The sequence below is a fragment of the Meleagris gallopavo genome, chromosome 1 (genome assembly GCF_000146605.3).
Source record: "Meleagris gallopavo isolate NT-WF06-2002-E0010 breed Aviagen turkey brand Nicholas breeding stock chromosome 1, Turkey_5.1, whole genome shotgun sequence".
Taxonomy (NCBI): domain Eukaryota; kingdom Metazoa; phylum Chordata; class Aves; order Galliformes; family Phasianidae; genus Meleagris; species Meleagris gallopavo.
In genome coordinates this window covers 165,997,516-166,020,731 of record NC_015011.2, presented here as the reverse complement: position 1 = coordinate 166,020,731, position 23,216 = coordinate 165,997,516, and positions in this window count along the sequence as shown.

Genomic DNA, 23,216 nt, shown 5'->3' with positions numbered 1-23,216 from the left:
CTCAGGCACTGTATCTTTCACAACCATTTTCTGTCAACACTGAGAAGACTAAAAGTGCCTAAATCAGTAAGTGCTCAGTTGTAAAACTTGTTAGACTGTACTGGTGATCTCACAATCATGGGAATTGTCCTACTGAGCTGCTACTTAATTACTTTTGCCTTATTATTCATATCTTCATTAAGTTTGTTGATTGTCTTTTCTGTAGTGAGTTCTATATCTTTTCTCTCTGGAACAGAGATTGTATTAAATTACCGTACTTTACCTTATCCAGAATGTTTTATTGTTGCACTCTAATCACTTTAAGACATTTCATTTTTGCATAACCTTTTAATGGTACTGACATATTTTGTATTAAATTGCATACATATATAAACATTCACTTTTGGGATAAGCTATTTGGGGCTTGGTTCTGTTGCACATGCTCAATCAGTGGGACTAATTTTATAACAATACTCTGCAGGGGAATAACATCAGGTCTTTAAGTTGACATACTGAATTTCATAGAATGTGTAAATAGTTGATCTGTTTTTTTGCTGTTTATGAGTAAACTGAGGAAACCAAATTGCAGGATTCCAAATACGTGTACTTCAGTACATATGGATAGGTAAATCTGAATACATATGCAAGTCTCTGCTGACTTTAGAATAGTTTCTCAAAATGCAGTAGGGAAGACTCCATCATAGCATTTTCAAATTCTGTACAAGAAAACACCGAACTCCCATATAATTCAGCAATTAAGAGTCCATGCTCATACTGTTTTTTCAAGTCCTGTCATAGTAGATTTCAACAAGATACACTGATGAAGCGGGCATAATGAGTAGGCCACATTTTAAAATGTGGATTCCATTTGCTCAGTGAACTTTCAGTGAGTACTCAGAATCATAAAATGTTCGAGGGTGGAAGGGACCTCTGGAGGTCATCATTCCAACCCTCAACTCAAGCCATGACCTAGAGTCAATTTCCCAGAACCATGTCCAGAAGGCTTCTGGATAGCTTCAAAGAGGGAAGTTCCATAATCTCTCTAGGTACCCTATGCCAGTATTCTGTTAGCCCCACAGTAAAAAACAGTGTTTTCTGATGTTGTAATGGAACATTCTGTGTTCCAGTTTGTGACTGCTGACTCCCATCCAGTCATTGGGAACTATGGACAAGAGCCTTTCTTCATCATATTTGCATCCACCCTTCAGATATTTATATTTATTAATATATCTCCTCTGAAACTCTTCTCTAAATTGAAGCGTCCCAGCTCTCTCAGCTTTTTCTGTAGAAAAGATGCTCTAGTCCTTCAATCATCTCTTCACTAGACTCTCTCCAGCACGTCTAGGCCTGTCCTAGACTGAGGAGCAGAAAACAGGACACAGCACAGATGGCTTGTGTACAACTTTGTGTACACCAGGACCCCCATCTCCTTTTCTACAAAGCCTTTGGCTTGATGGCTCCCAGCATGTACTGGTGTATGGGAACTGCTGAATCACAGCCTGAACCTCTGATTGATCATCTGAGGTGAGCAATGAGTCAGCCCTGAGATCACAGGTGAAGACAATTCTCCTGTGCTACTGGAAGGGGTGGAGCCTGACTCCACCTCTCCTAGACCTCATTTAAGAGCTGACTACCACTGGGGAAGGATCTCTTTTGGAGGTTGTTCCTCTTGGAGTCTTCTCAGCAAGCTCAGGATAAGGGAAAGCTTTCCATCCATTCTTCTTTAGTGTGATAACTTGTTTGTGGCTATTATAAAGCCTAACTTTCCTGTGTATTTCTTAATTATAAGATCTGTTTATTCATTGATTATGCACTTGGTGAGCCAGCAGGCCAAGTATACTAAAATTTACATCATGTCCTTTCTATGGAGTTTCTATAAATGGGTTGGGGGGAGAACATTATCCACCCCTCCCCACCCCCAATAAAATGATTTTGGGACAGATCCCAGCATTTGTGGGATCTCCCTATTATGAACTAGTGGTTATCATTGAAAAATGGGGTCCCTTACACATTATGGGAACTATCTCCCCATACTGCATGGCAGACTACTTTCAGGGACTTAGCAAAGCTATACTAATCATGGAAGAACGAAAATTAGCTGCCTCCTCAGTGGCATGGCCACTAGTAAATGCTTTAAATCAGGCTGAAATGAGGAATTATACTTTAGAAAATGAAAACCAACTTTTAAGAAACTGCATTGAAAAGTTAGAGCAAGAACTTGGCGTATTAACAGGGAAGAAACCAATTCTGCATCTTCCACTAGGTCAAGTTTGCAACACTTCAATAGACAATGACCAGACTCCTGAATCAACAGATGTCGTTGATCAGGAAAATAAAAATCCTAAATTGGATCTCAAAGCTCTGATTGCAACAGATCTGTTGGAGTTCTGTCCTGTTATAACTCAAAAAAACAAAGTACAGGATAGACTGGCAGGGGTGCCATCTGATCACTTGCATGTAACAGCCTGGCCAAACACGGCAATGGCATTGATAGATTTAGTACAGCAATTTCAGCAGAAGCCTAGAGAAAGTGTGCCAACTTTCTGAGGCAGAAAGTGTTATGGTGAATATTCAAGTTGGCCACTGTGACTGTCCATCCTGCCCTGAGACAGAGACTATATGCAGGCGTTCAATATCTTAATGAAAACCATTCTATAATAGAATGGTTAATGGCAGCCTGCCATTGGTATGGCTGAATAAATCTGATATACCTCTACATATTGGGATGTATGTAGATGGGTCCATGGAGGACCTTCAAAATTATATCCATGAAGTAGGCATAAGGGAAGCAATTTATGAAGTTACATTTGATAGCCCTGATATGGTCAAATTCTCAGTGGGGATGAGGGACTTGATTCTACAGCAACCCACTCCCATCTATATGGCACTTTAGTCTCCATATTAAATCCTCTGGTGGCATCAGAAGTGGTAGTCCAGCAGGCTGCCCAGTTAGTGGCTGACCTAGGAGAAACAGAACGCCTGCAGACTAGGTGCAACACTTTGACATTAGAAGAAGCTGAGGATCTGCTAGTGATTAAAACTAAGAGGCCAGCTACTTGAGCTCCTCAATAGGGACCCATAAGGGTTTCCCAAAAACAAATGTTTAATGATCTAATTTGGGCTGGGGTCTAATTTGCTAAGATTGACCGCCTGCCCAACCATGTCCTTCTACAGCTTTGGAAACAGCTAAAGGACAATCAAAAATTTCAGAACTATCCCAGGGAATCTAGAGTAAGAATTATAAATAGGCTACCAACTACAATGTGGAATTTTGAAGACTTTAGAGTCCCCAGTAGGAAAAACAATGCCTGAGCTGCTGGAGGCAAAAGAATTGGCCGTAACACAATTCATGGTATGACGAGAGATGTTAATCCCCCTAGGGCCTCTGGTCCTGTCTGTAGAATTAACAATTTATTGGTCCCAAAAAAATATTCAGAGTTATAACACTAGTGGACACTGGAGCAGAAACACCAACTATCTGTGGAGATCTGACTAAATTTGATGGAGGCAGAGTGATGATTGGTGGCTTTGAGGGACAGACTATTCCTGTCACCCAAACATAGCTGAAATTGGGGGCTGGGCGTCTTCCACCCCGGGAGTTTAAAGTGCCTATTGCCTCAGTCCAGGAATACATCCTGGGCATAGATATTCTATGGGGTCTGGCTCTCCAGACAACTGTGGGAGAGTTCAGACTCTCACTACACTCTGGCCCAATTCATATCCAAGGTCATTCTTCCCTTCTTGTACTCATCTGTACAGATGAGGTATGTGTTTGACATATCTTTGTAAAGACCTCGAGTACAACTGGAGCATATTTATCTATTGTCCCTTTTTTTCTGTTATAAATTTAATTTCTATGCCTGTAAGTATTCAAAACTATTTTAGGATGTGGTCTGAAAAAATGTTTCTATAGATAGAGACGGACATAATAAGCAATACAGAAATAGATTATAAAATACTTGAAATATAGATGCACACTTCTATTAAAGATGCAAAGAAACATGGCATTTACTGCTTCAGTGAAGCAATTCTGTATTATATGCATGTAATGATTACAGCTTGCATGGAAAATATGAGAGAAAATTTAGTTAAATTGAAGGCATGCTAATATAGAAAACCTTTTTTTTTTTTTTGCAGATTAAAAGTATAATGTTATGTCATCTTTACTGGAACGTATATCTTCAATATTGAAAATAAAATAGAAACATTAGAAATAAAACCTGTATTTACGAGCTTGTGTGTTAAAAAAAAAAGTATTCTAACATCTCTCATTTCACTGAGTTTACACAGCAAGGTTTTGGTACTGGAAGAAAGAAAATAAATTGGCGAGTTGAATCAGTTTGCATAGGTGAAAGCCATTCAACTGGCCTTAAAGATTGTTGAAAGTGGCCAGTATTCATCTATATACTGGCTCAGGGATACACCCTGGGAATCATATACAGCAATGAACAACTGGCAGTGCAGACATAAACCAAAATGGGCTATGTCTCTGTGATAAAGTTTGGGATAGCAGACAGCAAGCAGCTGCACGGATAGCCTTTGTGAGAAGAGTCCAGAAGCTGCTCCATGTCAATCAGGAGCCTGTTCCAGAAGAGCCAGAGCTGAGCCATGAGTGTTGCTGGTTTTGTCTCTATGAAAGCAGATTTAAGAAAGGAGGGAAAAGAAAAAAAAAAGAACTGCTGCACAGCAACTGCTGGGAGACAGGAGTCATAAAATGTGAGGAACAGCTCCACATTCCCAAGGCCAGATCAGAAGGAGAGCAGGAGGTGCTCTAGGCATAGAGCAGAAGCTCCCTGCGTTCCAGGGGGAGGCCATGGAAGAGCAGTCTTCCCTTTGTAGCCCATGTACACTGCGTGGAGCAGATCTCCATGTGCAGCCATGGAGGAGCCCATAGTCCAGCGGCAAATGAGGCCTGAAGCAGGCATAGCCATATAGGAGCTCTTGGGGTGGCAGGAGGGCTGTGGGAACTAAGTACATGGGGACTCATGTGGAGCAGTGCCTGAAGGGTTGTCCTCATCGTATGGAGTTGTGTTGGAGCAGTGCTTGGGGAGCTGCAGCCTGTGGGAAGCTTGCACAGGATCAATTTGGGAAGGATAGCATCCTGTAGCGTGGACCTCCCATGGAGCAGGAGCAGAGAGTGACCATGAAGGAACATCAGAGATAAAGTGCTAAGGATCGATGACAGCCACTATTCATCATTTCCTTCCTCTGCTGGGGAGAAGTAGAACAGAGTAGGTGTTAGGAAGACATTTTATATTTGTTTTTAGTTTCTCATTGCTCTAGTTTGTTTGTAATGTGTAATTTATATTAGTCTCCTGATGCTGATTGTTTTGTTTGTGATGGCAACTCATGAGAGATATCTCTGTCCTTATTTCAACCCTTGAGCCCTTCTCCATTGTATTTTCTCCCTGTTTATTGAGAAGAGGCAGTAAAAGAGTGGTGGAGCTTAACTAAAGTTTAGCAGTGTTCAACCAACACATTCCTATATGTCATAAATTCATATGGGGGTCCTGGAAATGTTTTTTTGGAGGGACTTGCATAGACTTTTTTTTTCTTATTTTATTTTTTTTATTATTTGTAGGGAAGACCTTGGATTTGTTAAACAGGTTTTGAAGAACAGGCTCCAAAATGCTCTTATCACAGAGTGTATTATGTAACTATGTAAAGTCTTCTCACAGTTTATAAACCCTGGCCTTGATTTTTTTTTTGTTTGCTTAGACATAATTGGGAATTGGATTCACAAGCATACTGTATCTGTTGTCTCAATTACCTTAAGCTATGTTATGTAATTAGAGAAGTTCCCCATTTTAATTCCTGAATATATGACCTCTGTCACTGCACCATTACTTGGTGTCTACATTTCACACTTTTTCTATAATTCTAGTTTACAGCAGCATCCTGTTCCACTTTTTTCTCCTTATTAGTCACAATTCTGTGAAATTTGCAAACATTGGCAGCCTGTCTCCACCTAAATCTTTCACCAAAAGTATGAATTTAGTACACTAAACTGTTTCATGATTCACCTCTGAAGATCACTACTTGTTTGTTGTTTTTTTTTTTCATCCTGAGAGATATCCCTTCAGCATGAATATAAAGATTTTTCTACTTATCCATAGAATCATAGAATTGCTCAGGTTGGAAAAGACCTTTAAGATCATCAAGTCTAACCACAATGTAATCACACTACCGTAACTCAAACAACCTTCCGCTAAATCATGTCCCTGTGTACCACATCCAAACGGTTTTTTAAACACAACCAGGGATGGTAACTCAAACACCTCCATGGGGAGCTTATTCCAGTGCTTATCAAGTTTCTATAAAGAAGTTTTTCCTGATATCCAACCTAAACTTACCCTGTCGCAACTTAAGGCCGCTTCCCCTTGTCCTGTCACTGTCACCAGTGAAAAGAGACCAACCCTACTGTCGCTGCAATCACCTTTCAGGTATTGGAAGTCAGCAATAATGTCTCTCCTCAGGCTCCCTTTCCCCATACTAAACAATTCCAGTTCCTTCAGTCTCTCCTCATAGGGAATATTCTCCAAGCCCTTAACAAACCTTGTTGTCCTTCTTTGGACCTATTCCAGCACCTCAATGTCCTTTCTGTACTGAGGTGCTGTAACAGATAATTCTTTCACATCATTGTCTCAAAGCTTGCTGGGGACACAGATGGACAAGTCCAAGCAAGTCCTGGGCAAGAGTTGTGAAATTCTTTGTCTGAGGGGCACTGATGGACAAGGCCAGGGGCAATGAGAGAGAGATAAACCACAGATTAATGGCCAGGAAGCGGTCTTTTGTGCTTATCTCGAGGAAGATGACCATTTCAGGAGGTGCTGCACATGACTCTTATCCAAACACCCAGGAATGCCATGATGGCAGAAGAATGATTAAAAAGGGGACCTATAACAATGAGGTTAGGTTTTCTGGTAACAGATTCCTCATGAAGAAGAAGAGGTTTCTGTCATGAGGAGCCTCACAACCTGCCTCTCTCCCTTCTGGACTTGCTCTGCGCTCTACCTGCATGTTGAAGAAGAACCAAGGTGTCTGCCATCAGATTCCTCACTACAGAATTCCTACATGCTGACGGACTCTCCTGGGCCTGCTACCTGAGTCCTGCTGCTTCCTCCCGGATTGGCTCTGCAACTTCTTCCTGCTACCTGCTTGCTGCCCAAGGCCAGCCACGCTACTGCTGCTCTTCCCCTGCTGCTTTTGCCTTGGACCTTCAAAACGGCGTGCAACGGGACTGCTGCTGGATCCTGGTGGTGACTATCCCCACTTGACGCAGTTCTTGCTTCTTTCCTATCTTTTCTATCACCTTTCTTCCCTTCCCCATCTTCCCCATCACTCTGATTAGGATTTATAATAAACTGTTTGGACTAACATTTGAACTGTTGTTTCTTCATCTCATGCCGGGTATACAGATATTAAAAATAACCTCCTCTCCCTCCTATAACTTGGAGCGAGACAGGTGCCCAAAACTAAACATAGTGCTCGAGATGGGGCCTCAGCAGTACAGGGGTAGGACTACTTCCTTAGTCCTGCTCACCACACTATTCCTGATTCTGTTGGCATTCTTGGTCACCTGGGCACACAGCACACTGCTGGCTCGTATTCAGCCAACTGTCCATCAGTACACCAATGTTCCTTTATGTCAGGCAGCTTTCCAGCCACTCCTCCCCAAGTCTGTAGGGTTGTCTGGGGTTGTTGTGACTGAAATGCAGGACCTGACATTTGGCCCTATTGAAACTCATACAGTTTACCTTAGCCCATCAATCCAGTCTGTCCAGGTCCCTCTATAGTCCCCTCTGGCAGATCAACGCTCCCTCCAAACTTGGTGTTGTCTGCAAACTTAGAACCATCTTCTCCACCAGCTTGTAGTTCTTGTGTTTATACCTATTAAATTTAACCTTAGTGATATTTTCTTCTGTGGATCTACCAACTTTCTGATACTGAACTGTCACAGTCATGGGGAAAAAAAAAATTGAGCTGTAAGAGGCTGGAGAATTTTCTTCTACTGTGAAGTTACAGTAGTTTTCAATACTACAGAAGAACAGTAATTCATTCTGATTTTAGCTTGAATATTTGATCATTTTAATCTTGTAAGAGCAAAAGATATTACTAACCAAAGTGCAGAAGGTGTTGTTAACGAAAGACAGATGATGAAGTCAGTAACTCCACTATACAAAAGAAAAATGACAGGTAATTGTCGCACATGGAGCACAGAAGAAGAGTGTGGAAAAATTGGAGAGTTATATAATGCTTGTGTTTTAAAGATGTTCTTTATTTGTTTGAAAACCAGGACTGAGAACTCAAAGAACAGAGAGTGCTTTTGAAATTATGATCTCCCCTTAATTTTGGGGATGCAATTCAGCTAACAGTTTAAAATGTCTACAGTATGTATAGACTTAAGCCCAGTGAGCTAAAAAAAATTTATTAAAGCCTTTGGAGAAGGGTAGGCACTTCAAAGTGTTTCACATGATCTATTCCATGTGACTACTTTGGGAGAGAAGGACCTATCCGAATCTGTTCCAAAAGAACCTGTTTTTGCCCATTTAGCTATACAGGTATCCAAGCAGCTAGCTAATACAGAAGTAATATGTGATTTCAGACAGACAAATTTCAGGTATATATTTTCTTTTGTTTGTTTGTTTTCCTTTGAGAGTTCTTTTTTTTCTAGAGGTACTTGTTTCCCTCTATATTGTTTTCCTGGTGATTGTCAGTGTGTTCTAGAGTATGGATGCATAAAGCTAACATTATTTCATTTAAGATGGAAAATTTTCTTTCAAAATTGTGAAAATATATTGAAAAATATACATTTATTTCTGGGACGTAATTGATTTTCATTCAGTAGGAAGAGTTGCCTAACAGTTTGTCTGATTTACCAAATACATAAATTACTTTAATAGTAGGCATAACCAGCCTTCCTTTTCCATGTCCCTAGTCCTACTAAACCATCAGCAGCCCTACTACTACAGCATTTCTTGTTCATCTCTTGCCTGTTGCAATATGTTGAAAGAGAGAATATCTTCTTCATTATGGGTATATGGTCAAAGACCTTTCAAATGAAAGAGGGGATATTAAGGAGGAAGCCATATACAAGAACATACAGATACAAACCTGATTGTCATTGTCATGAGGTAAGGGAGGGAGTAATGAGAACTAAACCTGACAATAATTGATGTGTTTATCGAAGTATGAGAGTACTACTTCTGGCAAGGTTATCTGGTCAGGGACCTTACCAAATGGGATGCTAAGGAAAAGAGGGGAACCATAGACAAAGTATAGAAAAAATTGATAGGCTAACATGTTAGAGACAAAGACAAGAAACAAACCTGGTCAACCACAGGAACTGTTTGGCTTTTGAGAAATTACAGGCAAACTGGGCTGCTGCAATTGATAACAATGCAAACCTGAGGTCCCAGATGTCGAAAGTGTGGGGTCAGTGGATCTGTACCAGTTGAAGAAGCAATGTGCAGGGCAAGGAGATCAGGGAGGAACAAATGAGAGTAGACAGGGGTATGAAATGAGCAAGTTGTTTGTAAAACAAGGTCATTTGGTGCATTTGTTTAATTGAGCTCAGCAACTGATAGTTGCAGTCTATCCTATCTAATTATATCTTCTTATTAATTTTTTCTTAACTATCTCAGTTCAATGCTGCAAGGGCTCCATGCAAGCTCCTGATGGGACCTGTAAGTGTATGACCACTGGGTGCTATCTGCTGGAGCCAAGCAGGCTGTGGGTGTCCCAGCCTGTGGTGGCAGCTGTTGGAACCAGTGGGGTCTCAGTGTCAGCTCCTGGACTGGGTGGGGGTCTTCAGCTGAGAGCCCCTGGGATGGGAACAGTGTGTGTCCCCAGAGCAGTTGCTGGGTGAGTGAGGTGAGAGAAAACAAGCCTCCAGTCCTGCAGGACAAGTTTTCTCTTTTACTGTATGGATGAAAAAACGTAGTGTATTTGATGAGATTTTGTTCAATTGATGAGCTTGAGCAGTTTGTATATATATATATGTGTGTATGTGTGTGTGTGTGTATATAGTGTTTCAATCAATGTTATCTTATTAATTATAATAAAATTATAATTATATATATAATCTTCTTAAAGGAACCTTTCTTAAGTCACTCTCTCACTCGAAGAGAGTTGTGGAAAGGCAGGTTACAAAGGAATTCATTTTCAGGATGAACATATGGATAAAGAAAACAAGTACTCCATTTATCAGAAACCAATTGATAAAATAATCTCATCCCTGCTGCAAGTTTTCATGCATCAGCAATGAAAAAAGGCTTCCCTTTTATTCAGATTTTAAAGGTAAAATAATTTGTAGTAAATCTGATGAAAATAAACATAAGATAAATGAAGTTCCTCTGACATATTTGTGGAGTGAAGCTATGGAGGGAGGGGAGACAGTATAAATCAGGCAAATGAGATGATGACAATAACAGATGGATCTGCATGGTGAATGAGAAAAAACATACATACATAGTACTGTAGCATAATAACCCTAATATATGCATATACGTCTACTTTATATCTTAGGGAAAAAGGCTGCATTTTCAGCCAGTATGTGAGTATACACAGAGTTGTAAGAGCTATTTTATTACTAAAAATATGGTTACATCTGGGTACAATCTGAGCCATTCTCACACTTGAAAAATGATGTGAAACAATTCCACACACCTTTTTCAGGGCATCTTAACTAAGCATAGCTCCTTAAAAAAGACTTATGGGTCAAGAGCTTCAGGGCTACCATCTCTTGCAGCCAGCATAACCATGGAAAGATTTTACCAGAGCCATTTCTTCTTTACATAAATATCAGAAATCCCTGAAAGTGAAGGGCAAGTAACAGGTCAGCTAATAATATGCACTGATCTTTGCTGACACTGGTAACCAACTTACTATTTCAGCCTATCCTGTGAAGTAATACAATCTGGGCTGTGATCTGTATGTGTTTGGGCTCATCCAGTAACTGGGTACCTTTAAACTATCAAGTCTATGCACCTTTGCTAGCAGAGCACATCAGCTAGTTATTGATATATCCTTTTTTACTTGCCCTAGATTAATTAGGGCTTTAGCCTTCCAGCACACAGCAGATGAGAACACTCATTCTTGTTGTGTCTTATCAAATGTTATTACCAGTGAAAAGTAACAGCTGACACAAAATCAAAAAAAGCTTCTGCTCAGTAGTGATCTGGAAAAGAAGGAAGAAAAGAATAACGTTGCACATACAGGATTTGCACATACAGGACACAATGGGGTGGCATAAACATTGAGAAACACTGTCAGGGCAGAACTCTCCACTGCAGTGACAACTAGCAACAACTTTCCTGCCAAATCTAACACAACGCTCTGAGTACAAATGAGCATATGGATATTTTGTCAGCAGTGCAGAGTGAGTCAGCATGAGCCAGGCAAATTTGCATTGTGTACTAGCAGGAACAAGTTTCCAGGATCTGAAGGTTGTTTATTATATTGATATAAGGAAAAAGAGCTATGGCATGTTCTGAAAAAATGTTCTTGCTTATGGCTTTCCTTTCTCAGCACACAGTATTTGCTCAGAAGCCATCTCCCATGGTGTTTTGACATCATGCTTTATACCATTTATTAGGAGTGAAGCATTAAGCATCTGCTAAAGAGTGTTCATATTACCTGCTGTATTGTTGCCTTGAGTGACTAACGTGGCTGCTTTTACCAACAATATTTTGTACTTTGATTTCTATCCAAAATTTGTTCAACTCTGTAGAGTTCTCTGAATGCAATGGTTTCCAGACCAAGATTTTCTTCCCTTGATGCTCAAACTCTCTTTGCTTACACATGTGCATTTAGCTCTTCCCTCTTCCATTTGCTGCTTTTATTACCTGTAAGGCTTCTAATGTTGCTCACTACACTTATATCCTATGCTCCTTTTCACACTACAGAGAGAACTGTTCTCCATGCAGAATCACAAAGCTGGTAGTGAGAGGAGGGGTGAATAACTGAAATTTCCATATCCCCATCCACCGTTCTGTAGGTGTGCCCTTCAGCTGTTTCCAGAAAGACTCTCATTCTAATTCTGAATGCCAGTAAAGTTAAGTTGTTTAATTGCTTCAGGTAGCTCCTAACAGCAAATACATTGTTCAGAAAGATGCATATGCCATCTGATGTGAGAAGAGATAAGTTTTCTTCACGTACTGGGTGTTAATTCTGCTCTTGGCAACTAGATAAAAAGTCATGGGTATATCCAATAAATCTGGATAAGACATCTGGAATATAGATGTCTCCGGAATCTCTAATGGTGGAGATTTCCCAAATTTACCTGAACAGCCTGATTTAACTTTAATGTTAACTTGCTTTGAGGAGGAGCCAGACATATGTTCTGTATATAGATGTGCCATCTGTATCAGTTACTCATATAAGCTGTTTTATATTCAGTAGATATAAATAAGCAGCTCTTATATCTCTTTTGAAGAAATAGATGAACTAGCACAAATTAGATCAATCTTAGAAAGACAGTGTAGAGTGAGATGAATTGTCTCCTGGAAATGTTCTCCTTACTGTTTATTAACAGACAGGAGGTACAGGATGATTAAGTCAGTTGCTTTACAACCTAGACATCTGACTATAAGTGTCCAGTGTAACATAGGTGGTTAATATATTTAACAGAAATGCAGTCAACAGTATCATATCTAGAACAGAGTGATATGAAGGTATTTCTGTTACTGCAACAGATTTACTCTTCTGTTGTGCTCTGCTGAAGACTGAAATTAATCTACCCCTAGCTTTTATTTTTTGAGGTTAGATAAACACTATTCACTCAAGTTCTTCTCCTATCTTAAGTACTTTATTTAGCATCTATTTGTGTGGATTCGCCTTCAGTTTCCTAATGTCTTGCAACAGGTGTCCAGAACCTGGCGCAATATGCCAGATGTAGTCTCACAGATCCTGAATGGAGGTGAATAGTCACTTGCCTTCAACTTACAGCTATGGCTTTTATCACTGGAACAGAACACTCCTGACTCGTGTATGAGTAGTGCTCTAGGATCCTGCAAACTCTTTCTGAAAATGTGTTCACTGTCTGGACAGTCTCTACTCTTTCAGTCGCATGGAGTTATTCCAGTTCAGCTGTAGGACTTGGCTTTTATCTTTTCTGATATTGGTTAGTTTTGTCAGTGCATTCCTCCAGCTTCTGGAGGTTGTTCTGAATGGTATTCGTTCTTTTAGCATATTTCCCACTCCCCCAGTCTGATGTTACTTGTAAACTATTTGAAGATGCATTCTGTACTATCATTAAAGCTGATTGATGAGGTCTGGTTTCAGACAGTGAACATTAATTTCAGATGATTGACAGATTGATCCATTGATCACTATCCTTTGGTTTTCTTCACTTTGTCAGTTGGTTTACAGTTTACCCCTCTAAAAAGGGCCAAAACAGGGTCAATGAGATCGGAAGGGCATGAGATGGCTAATGCATCTTCTCAAGAAGGAATGAACAGATTTTCTTAATGACACAGGGAAGAATCTCCAGTGAATCATTTAAGTACAAGGAGGACAGAGTTCTGGCATCAAAGGTACTAGGAACAAGGTGGCTCTAAATCTGGCTCTGATCAGCAGCCAGGAATAATAATGAAAGACTTCTTACAATGCTAAGAAGTGCCAGAGCTACTTAGCAGTATGTTAAATACGAAATTGCTTAAAGCCTAAAAGAAAACATGACTGAAATTAAACACAAACAATTGAACCTTTATTTTGAAAAGTATTAGTTTGCTGGAACAGAGTGACAAATTCTAATGAATGTCCTTAATGATTTTACAGTGGGACAAATCATCTGTGAAAGTAAGGTGGTTATAAAAGACACTTACTGTGCTGTATGAATGCTAAATGAAACCAGACATCCCTATAATCAGCATCAATAAAAGCACCATAAATAATTTTACTGCTTCAAAGAGCAGCATAATAAAATGTACCAAAAGAAAGACTCCATGGACTAAAAATATTGCTCACACATACACACAAAGATTTGCATGCATACATATATATATATATATATATTCAGTTCTGACTAAAAAGCTTACAAGGGTAAAATGAAGTTATTTTCCAAGAAAATCTTATGCTATTCATGAGCATTTCTCTTGTTCTTGAAGAGAGAGAGAAAAAAAAAATCTTTCAATTAAATAAATGGGGAATATCTTTCAGTGGATTTGAGATGATAACCAGAAATTAAGTAAATTGTAATCTTAATGCAAAAATAATCTCTTTAGATTGCATAGTCTATCATAGGTTTTACAGGCTTGTTAGAGATCTACAGCGTACAAAATCTATACTAGGTAATGGCAGAAAAAGAAAATGGTGAAGAATAGATACATTGGTGCAAGAAATGACCTTTTGTTCTGAGTTTGAGCAAATGGTGCAGTGGGAATTCTAGGAGCTGCTGTGATACAAATCAAGCAAAACAGTATGTGAGGGGAAAGGATAAGAGGACAGTTAAGGGCTGCCTTAGATAAATTCAGTATTCAAACTTGTGATTTATTTCAAACTTCAAGTATTATTTGGCTGTTTTTACTTGGAGTATGAGGGGGTTGTATTTTGTTTTTATACAATATATATAAAAAAGAAGATATACTAGCTTCTGTTAGAATAAAGAAAACTGGATTTTTTCAAAACTAGTGCTTTTTCTCATATGTCATATCAAATTTGCATAAAAAGAACTCCCTTTTCCTCCATCTTTCCTTCCCAAATACTGAAAAGCATTTTACCTTTTTCTTGTGACAGTTATTGATGTATTGTCCTTTTAAATGAAGAATCATGCCAAATTTGAAATTGCTTTATTTTGAGTGCTCTTACCTTGGAAAATTCAGAAAGTACAGTTTCTGCTTCAGCAATATCTAATTTTATGAATTCTACAATAGTTAGAAGCACATTTCTTCAAGAAATTGCAGAACTATTTCACATCGCTGGAAAAGCAAGACTTATGAGTCACAAAGCTACAGTTTGTGCTTGTGTTGGTGAGAGTGAGTGCATAATCTACATTGTATGCTACTGCAAATCCATGAGAGTGGTCAGAATTCATCTAGAATGTTTTGCTTTAAAGAAATTAAAAGAAGAGTGATCTTAGTGAGGGAGACAATTATGGATAAAGTCTTGGCTTTGCTCCTGATAGACTAAGGCCGAGAAAAATTCCTATAATTTGCTGAGACGTATGTTAGTGAAAGTTAAGTTGTTTGCATCAACTGGGAAAAAGGTAGGATAAGTAGATCCATCTTGAGCCATAGTGGCTATTAAAGACATCCCTGTAGAGAGGTGTAATAGGCACATCCCTTAATCAAAATTGCATCTAGGCCACAATGTAACTATAGCACTGCAACAGTATCCTTAATATTAAAATTAAACCCCTCTTGAGAATGAGGTGAATTTATTTTCACCTTGTTTCTGCAATTATAGTTTTTTCTCTCTGTAATCCCTTAACACCATTTGTTGCTAGTTGAACAAATACAAGAAATGCAAATGCAGTGAATCTTTCATGATTTCATAATTTCTGTTTTAAGAAACTTAAAATTTCTGAAACACGTGAGTATCTATCAAGTTCACAGAATACTACAGAATACACTCTCTGAGGGAGGTATCCTGCTGTTGGCATCTCTCCAGACGTCTTCAATAAAATACTCATTTCAAATAAATTTAATTACCCTCTTTAGAGTTTTGCCTTTGCGTAATTTGTATAAATAATTTGGGCATCTAATTAGCTCCCAATTTGTATCAAGTAAAATAATTGGGACTGCTTTGTCAGGCAAAATCTTTCTTTCAAATTGGATTACTCAAATGCAAGCCCTGTTCTTAGTTCACAAATTATATCATTCCAGCTTCATCATCTCTTTTTTCTAAAGCTGCATGATGTTGATCAACATGGACTTTACTGTTCGATGAAGACACTACTAACTTACTAACATCTAAACACCAATGTTATCCACCTTCAGATTTCCTGTGTATGCACTTCACTCTTGCAGCATGACAATATTTCTTGGTCGATAATTCTCTTCTTCTGAAAACTGTTCTACAAAGGACAAACTGAAAAAAAAAGTCAAAGGGAGCATGTTTGATACAGTCATTTTAAACTTTCATATTATGCTCATTAAAGAAGAATGGATCAAGTGAAACCTATTGGATTGTTCCTTCCCATGTAAGTCAGCAGAAGTTTGCAGACCTTGAAAAATACGGAAGAAAAAATATGTGGATCTGTCCCAGGAAGATCTGGAATTCAGAGCTAATGCAGGGGTTAAGATACTGCTGAAAGGCACAGAGGCCTCAGGCAACATCAGTTGAGGTCAGGGAGTCAGGCCCCAAGGTGATGCAGAAAACCTTCCAGGGGACCTGGCAAGGCATTGCAAAGTTTAATGTGCCTAGGAAAGGTGATAAGCTGACTGAAACTGAAGCAAAGACTTGCCTGAAAATAATGTGGCTGGCTGGAGAAAATTCTCTATGAGCCCTTTTTTAAAAAAAAAATTGTATTGCATCTGATATAATCACTTCAAATTTTGTTCAGTTGGCAAAACATCAATGATTATTCCATTTGAGATGCCATATCCGAGCTGTCACAAGACCTCTAGGACACTCATTTTCTAAAGAGACAGCTAGGGGCTAGGTAGAATATCCCAGAACATCTGAAATTAGACAACGCATGTTGGGTAGCCTCAGTTACTTAGCTGCCTTTGTTGCTTAGGCAACTGGAACAAGGCTTTAAGCTTTCCTGTTTAAAAAACTAATTATCTTAGTTTGTAATCTGTTAAAACCCAACATTCTGAGTTTAAAATCACTATTTCTCCCTCCCCATCAACCCCCCTTTCCCTCCCCGCTCTTTTTTAAAAAATTTTTCCTCTATCTGTCACTTTTTTGGTGACAGTCCGAATTTTAGGTATCTATTTAGACATCTAAAATGATTATACGAACTTGGAAGAATTCTACTAATCATTATAGATAAAAAGAGGACTTACTCATTTATAGAGGTCTTAGCTAACTTCAAAGCTTTTTGTTTATTTTCTTAGCCTTAATTTATCATGGCCCTTTATTTCTGTTTCACAAGGGACATCCTAATTGATAGTAGATATTTAATTCTGACAAGAGAAGCCAAAGGAGTGGGATTCTTGTGGGTAAATAAAAGGAATCCAGGCACACTAGCTTGCTGTTGCTGAGAGGTCTGCATTCCAGTTCATGTTTCTATAGACTGTTCAGGTACTTAAGAATAAATAGAATTAAAATAAAACACAGAAATAAACTAGTTTAACAAAAGGAAGATTATTGTTAGAAAACCTTTGCAATTAACACCTCCTTATTGGCTGAGTTTCTTATATCTGCATGACATCTTATGCATTACTGGTTATTGCAGATTATTTACAAATAACTGTGATTCTCATAGATTAGATCTCATAGAATCACAGAACCATGAAGGTTGGAAAAGATCTCCAAGTTATCCAGTCCAATCACCCACTTACCACGAATATTTCCCTACTAAACCATGCCCCTTAGTACACCATCTAAACATTTCTTGAACACCTCCAGGGATGGTGACTCAACCACCATTCTGAGAATAAATTTTTCCTAATGTCCAATCTGAATCTCCCCTGGTGCAATTTGAGGCCATTCCTTCTAGTCTTATTGCTAGTTACATGGGAGAAGAAGCCAACCCCCACCACTCTACAACCTCTCTACAGATTGTTGTAGAGAACTATAAGGTCATTCCTGAGCCTCGTCTTCTCCAGACTAAACAATCCCAGTTATCTCAGCTGCTCCTCATAAGCCACATCCCTCACAACTTTATTACTCTTCTCTGGACATTTCTAGGGCCTCAATGTTTTTCTTGCAGTGAGGGTCCCAGAACAGAACACAGTACTTGTGGTGTGGCCTCACCAATGATGAGTACAGAGGGATGATCCCTTCTCCTTCTGGCAATACTATTTCTAAAACAAGCCAGGATGCCACTGGCCTTCTTGGCCACCTGGGCACGACTGGCTCATGTTCATCTGAGCATCAACAAGCCCCAGGTTTGTTTCTTCCACACAGCCTTCCAGCCACTCTGCTCCAAGCCTGTAGCATTGCCTGAGGTTGTTGTGACTAAAGGTCAGGACTTGATACTTGGTCTTACTGAACTTCATTCCACTGGTCTCAGCCTGGAAATTCAGCCTGTCCAGATCTCTCTGCAGGGCCTTTCTACCCCCATGCAGACTGATACTTCCTGCCACCTTAGTGTCATCTGCAAACTTACTGAAGGTGCACTCAATCCTCTCGTCCAGGTTATCAATAAAGATATTGAACAGGAGAGGCCCCAGTACAAACCCCTAGAGATGAGAAGAAGGCAGTTTCATGTTCTGCTGCGCACCATCCATGAGCTTCAGCAAACACTGAAAAATCTTTCATAAACTGATGAAAATCTTTCATAAACTGAAGAATCTCAAGAAACTCAGATGGAAGCAGAGACCAAACAGTAGGTATTGTGAAGACTACTGATGATCAGTGAAGACTACTGATGATTGAAGAATATGCAGATGTCTTTACTTTATGTTCAAGCCAATAATAAAAAAGCAGGAACTGAAAACTTTCTATTGGTTATGTGAATTTTAATGCACAAGTACTTGTTTTGCTTATTCTCCAGGTGCAAACAGTTTCAAATCTGTACAGATGGACACTTTGCGTTAATCCATAAACTCTGACAAGTCTTTATACCCAGTCACTTCTGTAGAGTAAAGCACTACTGACATATCTGAACATTGCCTTCATAGAAAGAGTATTTTGTTGAATTAAATTAATGGCAAATTTATATGGTAGCAGTCCAAATGCAAGAACTTGCACCTGGGTCGAGGCAACCCCCATTGCCAATACAAACTGTGGGATGAAAGGATTGAGTGCAGCCCTGCTGAAAAAGACCTAGAAGTATTGGTGGATGGGAAGCTAGACATGAGCCAGCAATGTGCCCTTACAGCCCAGAAGGCCAACCATATCCTGGACTGCGTCAAAAGAAGTGTAGCCAGAAGTTCAAGGGAGGTGATCCTTCTCCTCTCCGCAGGTGAGACCTCACCTGGAGTACTGTGTCTGGATGTGGAGTCACTGACACAGGAAAGATATGGATTTGTTGGAGGACGTCCAGAGAAGGGCCACAAAAATTATCAAAGGGATGGAACACCTCCCCTGCGAAAACAGGCTGAGAAAGTTAGGGCTGTTTAGCATGGAGAAAAGAAGACTGTGAGGTGACCTGATAGCGGTCTTTCAGTACCTAAAGAGGAGCTATAGAAAAGAAGGGGACAGACTCTTTAGCAGGGTCTGTGATGATAAGACAAGTGGAAATGGTTTCAAACTTAAAGTGGATAGATTTAGATTAGATATATGGAAAAAGTCTTATACAGTAAGGGCAGTGAGGCACTGGAGCGGGTTGCCCAGTGATGTGGTTGATGAGCCATCCCTGGAGACTTTCCAGTCAAGGCTGGATAAGGCCCTGGGCAAGCAACCTGATCTAGCTGTGGATGTCCCTGTTCCTTGCAGAGGAGTTGGACTAGATTACCTTCAGAGGTCACTACCAACGCTAAGGATTCTGTGATACTATGATTCTATGATAAAAACATTAAATTAGTAGAAGCAGGAATATATATTTATATCCTATCCTTCTTCCTTGTATAGACATTAAGAAGCCATCATTGTTTTGGAATGATAAAGGTGGTGGTTACCATTGCCACACCCTTGAATTACATTTGATAACAGAAGACAGACACAAGGAAACAATAAAAATTTCCTAGAGCTAGTATGCAACTGTGCTGTAACTTCTTTCTCAGTATCACTCTGTGGAAAAATAAATCTAAATAAGAGCTTATTGGCACAGAGTCTTCATCAGAATCAAACAGGTATTTCTGACAGCATTTAGAACCAGATACTTCACTGTGAATTACAAAATGCATATAGTTCAGTATTGAGTATTAAAATACACATGAAAATATTTCTACCTAGATCGTTAGCAGCTGTCTTATGTCTGGAGTAAAAGGTAAAGTTTGTATTCCTCAGATATTTTTATCCTAGGCAGTGTAAGTACATATATTCTCGGAGAAAGAGAATTTAGATCAATGTCAGCAGTTACTCACTTCCTACATTCTTCTAAAAAGAAGATAGTACTTCAATGTGATGTACTGAAATGTAAACTGTCAAATATTCTATTCTATACAGCCTTACCAATTCTCACCCTAATGATTACTGTCCTTCTCATTCCTGTTCTCACATCTTCTGAATATTGACACACTAATAGTTCATCGTAGAGCTTTTTTTTTTTTTTTTCAGGTCAGTTTCCACTATATATCTTTCACAGACTCTTCCCTCAAACAGACCTAAAGTCTTTCTGATTCCTTTCTTTGTGTTATACCAAAAGGAGGCTTTTGGGTAACCATAGACCTCCTGGCCCTGTGATATGACTATTAAGTTTTCACTCATCATTATTTACTGTTCTGTATATGTCACAAAGGAACCATGTTTCTTTATGTACAATATCACGGATCTTCCTTTCTCCTGCAGCAGCTACTCTTCCTGCCCAACTTTCTTCTGACAGGCTTTTTTCTCTCATATCTGACTTTTCTTCACAGATTTGATGAAGTAGTCTTGGAGAACTCCTGTTGCAATATTTATTACATTATTAGCACTACAAATTATGAATTTAATTGTTGAATATATATATGTATTTAATAGGACTATATTTTGCTCATGCATAACAATAAATGCCCTGTAATTTTAACTATATGAAGACTTAAAAATGTTACAGAAAAATGGATAACTTTGAAATAGGAGGATTGAGGCAAAAAATACTGTGCTTAATCCAGAATTAGAGAGGTCTAGGGAAGACTTCATGTGCCATATTGGCTTTGAGTTTATTTTCACTCAGGAGATCTTGCTCCTGTGTTGTTTTTTTTTTGTTTGTTTGTTTGTTTTGTTTTTCTGGAATATTCCTTAACTGGGTAAATCTAGCAAAAAAAGTACATTCAGAAATTATGGCCAAATCTTTAAGCGTCTACTACCTAAAGCTCACAACATTTTTTTTCAACATTAAAAAATTTCTGTAAAAGGCAAATGTGAGAAGCATAGGTGGTATACAAAAACTCTCCAAAGAAAATGCATCTCTGAACTCAATAAAAGATTTCCACTGCCTTTAATGTTCAAAAATTAAATGCACAATGCACAATCCCCAGCATCAAGTCTCCTAATCTATATAATTTTCAGAATTCACAGGCCTCTTAGAAAAAAAACACCTTCAAATTTGTCTTTTCTTTGCACAGTAACACTGATGCCTTAGTTAAGGTCCTTTGTTTGTATCTGGGGGAAAATGTGCTGATTATGTTGAAAGATATATGCCACAGGAATAAAATGTATTATTCTCACAAAAAATCCAATACTTTCTTTTTAAGGATGGTATAAAGGCTACATGACCTATAGGGCATTGCTAGGCATTGCAAAGTGTCATGGATATTTTGGGAACCATTGTCTGCTTTACAAGGTATTATATCCTTCACTTACTTTCAAGATTTCTGCTTTAATTATATTGTAAACTTCTCAGTTTTTCACCATTAAGAGTTGATCCACTATAGAAAAGTGTCTTTACCAAACTGAATTCTTTGTTAAGAATTTAAGGTTACAGTATCCATTCTGTAACCGTTTGGTTTGATTACAACTAGATAATGAAAATGATTACTTAAATATATGAAACATTATTTATTTCTTATGTGAAAATTTAACTTAGTGCATGAAAAGTTGCTTCTTCTTATTTTGTCCACCTCTCCATATTTCACTAGTGCAGTAGTTTAGTGTGAAAAGATTTTTAGATGACAGCAATTACTAAAAGTCTATACAGGTAATTATTTTTATAGGTAATGTATTCCTTGCAGATTATCTGTTGGCATTAATCTTCTTGGCTTCCAACAATTAAACAAAAGTTACTCTGTTTATTGAGAAAAAAAAGGCCATGAAACATATAAAATCTCCAGTGGATGTAAATCTGTTTGCAGGAAGGCATCTCAGGTTTTTGTCTTTTTAAAAAAAAGTTGTCTTTCTGTGCCACTTTAAGTGCCTCATGCCACTTTAAGTGCCTCATATGACTAGTTCCTAAAGAAAAAAATTGCTCAAAAGTCTTGAACCAAGGTGCATCTTTTTAACATAAACCGATAATCTAGAATAACTCCAGTCCAAAATGTCATACCAGAATGATAATACTATAGAGTTCAACAAAAAGTCACATAGAAGAAACAAGGTCTTCTGCTGAAAACAGACTGCCAGACCATGGATATGGTGGAATTCTCCCTTACAAGGCTTTCTCCTTGCAGTACCTGAGCTGCTTGAAGACAACACAATCTGCAAGGACTATAATTAGGACTGCAATGAGAAGTTTATAAAGCATATTTTGAGTAATATAAGTAGGTGCAAAGTTCAGCTTCTAACGAAACAGATGGAATCGTAGGTAGGCCTAATTTTATTTTTCTGGTGATTTTACAAATACATATTTTATTCATATATATATGTATTTTTATATATTTCCTGTTTTTCCTCTTTATTTGTAGTATACACTGGAATTTACTACAGAATGACCTAGAGTCTCAGTGTACAACCACAGTAAATAGTGAACACTACCAGTATGTCTGAAGATAATAAATGCAAAACTTATCTCATCTGGCTTTAGCCATGTATTAATTTAGTATCACATTCAATCAAACCCAGATACTCAATGAAAAATAGGAACACTGCCACAGTATTTATCATCTCATCTAAACTGTCCTCAGGATATACCAATCTCTTTTCATCATGTAAGAAGAGGGTCAGGAACAGCAATTTTAGATGAGGTGTACAGCTTTTGGAAACTAAAGTTAAATGAAATGAATCTTTCTTTGAGACAATTTATTAATATCATTGTGTAAGGCAGAAAGAATTGTTACGGTAGGTACAGAAAAGATGTAATTTTCATTGTCATTTCTGCATGTGGATGCAGGTGACTGAAAAGGAGCTCGCATCCACAGTTTAACTTCAAAGTACTTATTAGAATAATCTATTTTTAACCCAAATGTTCTGATTTTTTTTACAGTGAGGAAAGAATAAAACAAACTGAAAGGAAATAGGACAGGTAGAAGACAGGTCATTCTGGAGTAGAAAGCAAAGAAAGAAAGGCTCCTTACAGTTAGAGAATAAGACCAAAGGTATTAGTGTTCATATTCCATACCACTCTCCCCTTAGAAAAATCCTGAAAACTTTTGATGCATACTCTTCCC